The following is an 8,244-nucleotide window of genomic DNA, read 5'->3' as shown; positions in this document are numbered from 1 at the left end:
ATAGGATAACTAATCAGAATAGTAATGATTTTATTTCTTAAGTATAGAGGAATAGTGTGTTTATAGTGTTTTCTGTGCTTCAAATTCTTGATTTTACTACCTTTGGCAAGGAGCTATTTTTAGTCTGAATGACCTTTTATTACAAGCATATGAAAAAAAAAACCTAAACATAGTGATCTGATTGCTTTAATGATCGAACTTGCAGATAAATTTAATAACAATTGTATATTTATATAAACTTTATATTGTTTTCATTTTGAATAAATGTAATTATTATTATCTTTCTGGAACAACATGTTCTTTATTTAGTAAAAGTATTCATTTGATTTGATATTATCTACAGGGTGGAAACTACTGTGCCGTACTACGATGTGTAGCTCATAATGTGGTGAAATCACTATTTAAAAAAAAATTAAGAAAATCAGAAATGCATATGAATAAAATTTTAATGCTTCAAAAGTTATTTAAAATAATCGTCTTCTGAAGAAAAAAAATGGACGTGAGGTTCGATAAAAAATGGTCTATTATCCAACAAGATTTTCATTGACGATATTTAATTAGTAATTTTTAACCAGTGGTCCACATCCTAATTGATTGAATGGATGCTAAATTGTATATTCATCACAAGTTGTGTATGAGAAGTCTAAACCCTTTTTGCATTATTTATTATCGTGCGTGTCATACGTTATAGATATTTATGCAATAGTATACAAAAAGAGCACGGCACTTAATAAATGAATGTCATTAAGTTGAAGAGACAGGTCAAAATTAATTGGGAATGCAGAATCACAAATAAAAGTACACAGTAAATTAAATGGTTTTGATATAATGATAATAATAATTTGTAAATGTCATGGATTTAAAAGTTTGTAGTCCAACGGACAGATCATTTGTCTTAAATTAAACATTTCAGTTTTTATGTTTAGTTTTCCTCAAGTATTTGTAGTTTTTGGACTTATAAAATATAAATTTTCAGGAAAGTGGAGTAAATGTTTAAAGTTTAAACTGGATTTAATAATGTTAATACAAAAAAAGTTTTCAATTAGGAGTATTGATAGCTCAAAGCAAATTGAATTATAAGTTTGTCAAGAGACTAAACTATAGTTGCAGAAAAACTCAATGATGTGCAAGCGGAACAAACACTGTAGTCTAATGAATTTATGCAAACACATATGTTAAACAAAATTAAATATCAAATCTGAATAGAAAATACAGCGATTCACGGCAGATAAGTCGGATTTGAATGAAAAATCTCAAGTTGATCAAAGGAACTATGAAGACAGAGAAAAAAAAAGGAGCATTCGGTCCATTTCTAGAATGAAATGAAGGAATATAATGAACAGTCAACACCTAGAATAATCAGCATGTAATAATTGGTAAAATCCATATGTTTTGGATAGATAAGCGTAGTTCCAAATCCTTGTTGATAAGTAGAGAGTAAAGGGAATACATCAAGTAATTCCGGTCTACTTCTCCATAAGAAACGAAGAGGATAGAAAACCTGGTCCGTTTCTGTAACAAGAACGAAGGGAGATTGTGGAAATTCGGCCCATTTCTGAAATGAAATGAAGGAGTAACACAAATCGTCCGGTCCGCTCTTAGAAAAAAAAAGTAGAGAGTAAAGAGAACATTAAAAATGATTCTGGTCTACTTCTCCATAAGAAATGAAGAGGATAAAAAAAAATCCTAGTCCATTTCTGTAAAAAGAACGTAGGGATGTCGTAGAAATTTGGACCTGTTCAAAAGATGACAGAAGGAATAAAACGAATCATCCGGTCCGTTTCTAGAAAAACACGATTGTGTGTTGAGAACGTGGCTCTCAGTCAATAGATTATTGGTTCAAATCCTGACGGATATGCAAAGAAAACAAAATGTTTCAGTCTGTTCTATGAAAGACCAGATGTAGGAGATCCATCTCAGTCCATTTGGCAATCCAGTCTACTATGAGATGAAGGAAGAATGTCTTCGGTCCATCTATGGTAAAGGGATGTGCAATGAAAACAAAAGGTTTCATTATGCAATAGAAAAGTCCAATTGTCGGTGGCTTGGTTCATTTGAAAGTCCAGTTTACCACGAAATGATTGAAACTCTTACATTTGCAATTTTTATAAAAAAAAAACCCTTGTGATACTATGGTAGTAGAACTACAGCCACATCTACTATGTCTTTTAACATCATATTTATATCTTTAAATTATTTTTCTTTAGTTCCTGAAGTTGAATGGAGCCTGAAATGTTAAACTTAAATTGAAAGGAATATCATAACATTCAAGAAAGAATAATGGACGAAAGCTCAAGAAAGAATCGTAGACCGATTGAAGGAAACGTTTGGTTGGTAATATTGATGGTGAATACAAAAAGTAAGTTTCACTATTGAATGTTATAAGAAAAAAGAGATGTCAGAATGTAGCTAAGTATGCTATTGATAACTTAATTATTATTTAAAACAGATTTTAATATATTTTTATTTAGGTATCAAACGAACATGAACCGTGTTGAGGTACGCCTTAAAAATCAAAGACGATGGAAATATAAGGAAACAGATGAGGATGGTAAAATGAGATGTTTTTGGCGGAGATCAACAGTGATTCGAGCAACAAATCTTCAAACACAATTCATTACGGATTTTTGTACATTATGAAGAAAATATCACTGAGGACTATTGAAGCTAGCTTATTCCCATTGTTATCTATTACGTTTTGCTATTGTTTTCAAATTATAGAGAAAAGGAGAGATGTAGTATAGTGTTGTGTCATGAGATAGAGTAGGCCATGCCCGAGAGATGTGACAGGAAGATTGGTGAATAATAAATCATTGTAAATTAGTACTGCGAAATAAACTGTTTGTTTCTATACTCTGCTACACCACATACCCAACGCGTTGCAACGTTGCTCTCACTGTTCTCCAGAAGGGCTTCATCCAGCCACCCGCTTCCGGTAATGCAGCCTCAAAGTGTTGCGTATATGCAATTGTGACATCCAATTGCTTGAGCCACTCTAGGTCATACAGGGGCGGCCATCGGTATCGTACGTTGTTAACGACGGAGAGTTTTGGGAGCAGTTTAACCATCACCAGATACTGGTCAGAGTCGATGTTAGCGCCACGATAGGTCCTGACGTCGATAATGTCGGAGAAGTGTCATCAATCAGAGCATTGTTGATTTGTGATTCTGTCTGTTGTGGTGATCCCCAGGTGTATCGATATGGAAGGCTGTGCTGGAAGTAGGTGCTACGGGTGGTCATTTTGGAGGCGGTGAAACCAATAAGTCTCCTACCTATGAAAACCATGAAGATGCAGAGGTGATCTCGTTCTCTAGTATCAATGGACGTCACACTCACATTCCTTCTCTTCCCCGATGACCGTAAGGACGTGACCGGTGTCGATATTGACATTAGCACGTTTGGAGTCCTCAAAATTGTATATTAAAGATGTTGATTTCCTGTGAAATTTTGTTTATTTCGGTGGATCACGGAGTAGCAACTACGAATGTACGGTCATCAGTGCTTATGCTTATGCTTTTTGATATGAGTATAGGAGCCTTGTGCAAGAAATATAAATTTAGTAAGGTAAACAATACAATGTTCTCTTATTAATGTATTCGAATCCTCTGAGTAGAATCTTAATAGAGAAACTTAAAAGTAGCTGATGGAGTACCTTGTACCTTTTAATTCCGCCCCTAAATGCTTATTTTTGACATACGCACGCGTATTTCGATTACCACTTGCAGTCTTCTTCAGTGTCTGCTACTTGTATCCACTCGGAACAATTTTATCGTCCGATCCGCTTCGAACATTGTGTTCAGGATGGATCGCTTCCAAGTCTGAGATTATTTATAAGTAACATCTATGCGTACCAACGCATAATACCTGAGCAGAATAATGATTAACTGCAACGTGAATACTCGTGACATTAGCACTCTATTTCTAATGTGTCTACTCTCTACCGCAACTAGGCAACACGATCTAGTAGGCGAAGATGTTTCACTCTTTCACTTTTTACGCAACTGTCAACCAGAGTACACGCGTTTCAGAAACATTAACAAACATATTGCATCAGCGTTAACTTTACAATTTGATAGTTTGGAATGCAACTTTGTTCAATCTACATAACCTATCAGCTGCAAGAGTGTTAAGGCGATGGTAAATGGTGTTTGACTTTGTTCTCCGATGCGACACTATGTTCAAAACATAAGCATGGCAAAACAGCAGGCAGCCAGGCGTCCACCACCTCCTGTGCGTTAAAGTATGACGTTTTATGGCAACTCGAGCTTTCTCGACACAGTATTTTGTATGTAATGTCTTTCTTATGTTAAAACTATGTCCCCGAGGGGGTGAAGACGAAAGGCGACAGTTCCGACAACCGAAAGGGAAAGGAAGAGCCAACAGAAAACAAAGCTTCTCCTGGTCGTCGGGTACGTGCGTATAATAATTTTAATAATTTTCGAAACTCTAGAAAATTGAGATATCATGTTTTGCTTCGCTTAACGCTGCTGGCTCCTCGGAACATGCTTCCAATGGGCCCGATTACCGTGTCCAACTCGTATGGGTAGTGGCCGACGGGTGGAACGGGACGGTCTTGTTCCCCGTGGATCACAAGGTGATCCCATGCAGAGCGCCGGAATCGTTATTTCGGTAATTTTATTTGCTTATCTTGGCCTTAAACTGTGGGCACGCTCGGAGCTCGCAAGCGCGGAGGGACCGAAAGAGATTTCTTGTAGACGGTTCTATCTACAATGCGACGTGCAAAAGTTGTATGTTTCAAACACTACCGGGACAATGCTTGGTACCGTCAAACGGGTTCACTTGCAACACTTTTCAACTTCGAAGCTATGTGGATGAAATATTTAAGGATTCGGATGAGTTAAAAAGTTTTCCAATGTTGAAATATTGTAACAAATGTCAGATAAAGTTATTAAATTTAGGCAAACATCGATGCATCTTCTATTGTCACGATTAATGCGTTTTATGTTTAAGTTGATTTTGATTTTAAATTAAAAGCCCATTCAAAATGGAACAATCTATCTATGAACTGTTATCAATGACTGAGACACTAGAACTTGTTTTAAAAATAAAAAAAAATCATGGCACATAACAGAAATACTATGATTTTCTTTCAAAAGGCAATCAAACTTACCCCCTTCGACAGTACTATAATACGACGTGCAACGGTTAAAACACCATCCGCTTGATAATTTCTGCTATTCTAACCCACCAACCGTGCCAACTGCTACCGAGTACGTTGTTGTACCGCCAGGGGGGTCTCACGGAAACTATCTTCTTGATATAATTAGGGAATTTGTGAAAACACGTGCTTGTCGGGATCAGTGTTAGTGCTATTTCAGGTTTGTTTGGATAGTGATGTATGAAATGATGATGATGTCTCTGGGGCGAACAATTGTAAAATGTTAACTTTGGAAGTTGTGCGTCCCAGCTGAGACGTACAAATTCTATGATACAGACGCTGAGCTTAAAAGTCAATTATAATATGATTTTCAGTGCATCAGATACACATTTCATTTTGGTTCAAATGGAATGTTAAAATTTCCAAAACGACTACTCAGGAAAACAGGTATAGTGTCAATCAAGTTCATCTAGGGCTTATTCTAGATAGAAAATAGCTTTTAAAAAATACATTGTGGGCAATCAAGCCAAATACAACAAATCATACTGGTAAAAGACTTAAAAAAAGTGGTGAATATGAATATCTAGATTGGTTCATTGTTGCCATTTGAATATTTAATGACAAGTTGTATTAAAATAGCCTAAAATTGATCGTCGACTATGGGTATAGACACCTCACTACAAAATAATAAATGAATAACTGTGCCCATTAGAGCGTTCTGCTCGAAATCACGGATCAATTATTTGTAGTTTTTGGATGACAAATCCCTATGTTTCAAACGACATGAGCGATACTTCCTGTATCATGCTCATAATTAATCTCATTTGATTGGAAGAAAAAATGTACCAACAAATTCGATGCTAATACGTCCCCAAAGCTGACAGGTCAACGTTGACAAGCGATTCGGATTAATATCTTCTTTTCCACTCGATGCTCAACACGTGCAATCTCTTTGGGCATCAAAGGTGAAGATGGACCACACAGCCAAACTTAATGGATGGAATGGAATGCAGCGTTTTGGTTGTCTTATGTGCCTAGTACATGTGGTAATGTGACGAGTCGAGTAAGGGAAAAATTATTCAAGCAACATTTAAATTGGGTTTATAGTTGGGTTTTGATGCAAACATAAACATAAATTATATGAGCATAGCTGCAACTTGCAATACATAGTTCTAAGCGCGAGATTAAGGTCTTTTGGAAGTTGTCCCATTCCGACTCATACGTTTATGAATTGGTAACACTTCCGTACCATCCAAGTATCATACTCGTTAAATTTCTGGTTGTAACAACCATTCCCATGAAGCCTTGTTTTTAATATCCAACATTTAGGTTTGATCCCTCTTTGAAACTTTGAACCTCTTCTAGTAGAGACCCTTTCTTGGGTGCATGTGTGTGGTCAAGATGAAGAATACAAGCGTTCAAGAGCATTGGAACCTCACATCTATCCAGTACTTCTCGCTAAGATGATTTCACAAGGCAAAGAACAGGGTACAAAAAATTGGAAGTGGACACTGGACAATGTGTGAATTATAGATGCTTCTTTTCTCTTTCTGTAAGAGTAAGCGCTGAAACGATTAAAGTTAGTAGGCATTTACATCTGGAAATGACGACCGTGTCAAAGAAGGTCATTGAAAAGCTTTCCGCTTTAAGTGACGCTAAATGGGTAATTTCAGCATTGCTTATAATTTTGAATTATTGTTTAGACATCATGTGTTAACAGCTTAGTAAGTTAAACAAAAGTAATTATGTTTCTAATGGAAACAGGTGAGATTTAATTACTGCAAACCTGGGTGGCATAGATATGACAAAGCAACTATCTCATGCTCACATGTTCGTTCGAAGATGTCTTTAGGTGGATAGTAATAATAATGACTGTTTCAAAGTGCTCATTCGTTTTAATGCGAAGGTTTTGTACACTGACACCTTCACTTACGTAATGGATCAAAGGCACAAACATAAAATATTACGTAAATGGAACCATCCCAAAAATGCAAGAGGTTCCACGTGAATGGAATGTCTTCTGAATTCAGTTTTGCATGCGATATTATTGTCACATATCAATCAAACTTACAATGAAACTTATATGGCTTAGTTTTTGTGAAGCTTGTTGTATGTACTAAGCCATGGTTTTCTAGGTCAGTCACGAACTTCGTAATACACCGTTAAAACCGAAGTTTGTAAGTGAGTTTAAAGAACAGTATTGAGCATTCCTTGTTGTGTGGACCTATTTGGACTTAAAGGAGCTTTATCAATGGTTTACTCAAGTTGTTAAAACATTAGCATAGCATAGCATAGACTGGTTGCTACTCCGTGATTGATCGTAACTGGTAAATATTGTACTTTGATCCAAATAAAACAAATAAATGAGAGATGGAACTTGCCACTTACTCTTGAAGTTAGCAGCTCTCATATTGTTGATCAATAACGGCCAATCCTTACAGTTACTTGGAATGGGGAAATAATGCTAGTGTGTAAATATTGTTGCTTCTAGAGACGGGGAATACCCTGCAAGTGAGGAAGGCTAAAGATCTGGGAGTCACCTTTGATTGGTGATGCGATCATAATTTGTTTGAAAATTACAAAAACGTAATATTGGCATAATCAATATGTGTTATCATACGCATGAAACGAGCTCACCAGTTGGCAATCCATTCTCGACTGAACACGAATATCTTTTTGCACTCGTACATCACAAAACAGACACGATTGATCCTAATCCCGTCGCTTGTCCTAATAGAAATATAAGTAGTAGAACACTAGTGGCGCTATTATCATAAAACAGTATTATTTTATTGATACTTACTATTGAAGTTTTTGTTTGTTTATTTAGTGCCATGTTGTAGAGAATGATTTTATAATAATACTCTTAGGTTTTTCGAAGCGCACTGCCCAGAAGGCGCAAAAACTAAAACAAAACATTCACTTCGGTGGTGAAAAAAACAAAATCACTTGCTAGAGGGATCTGATGATAATAACAGCTTTTCCTTCTTTTTAATGATTTATCTCAAATGTTTCACAGCTTAGTGTTCTTTTCAGTATTTGCACAGTTAATAACTGAAAGCTTTCTTTACCGATTGACCAAGCAAACACGAGTGTACTTTATATCCTGAAAAGTTGAGAATTG

The 8,244-nt window shown here is 36.0% G+C and overlaps 1 long non-coding RNA gene across 1 annotated transcript; it reads left to right on the top strand.

Moving 5' to 3' along the window:
- Window positions 1-2,089: 2,089 nt before the first annotated feature.
- Window positions 2,090-2,716, top strand: LOC110678846. Its single transcript, XR_002501981.1, has 2 exons — window positions 2,090-2,359; window positions 2,472-2,716. It is a non-coding gene; the product is annotated as an uncharacterized LOC110678846 (long non-coding RNA).
- Window positions 2,717-8,244: the final 5,528 nt, after the last annotated feature.

Source organism: Aedes aegypti, chromosome 3 (assembly GCF_002204515.2).
Source record: "Aedes aegypti strain LVP_AGWG chromosome 3, AaegL5.0 Primary Assembly, whole genome shotgun sequence".
Lineage (NCBI taxonomy): Eukaryota > Metazoa > Arthropoda > Insecta > Diptera > Culicidae > Aedes > Aedes aegypti.
Note: the sequence above shows the minus strand (reverse complement) of the source record. Positions and strands in the feature narration are given on the sequence as shown.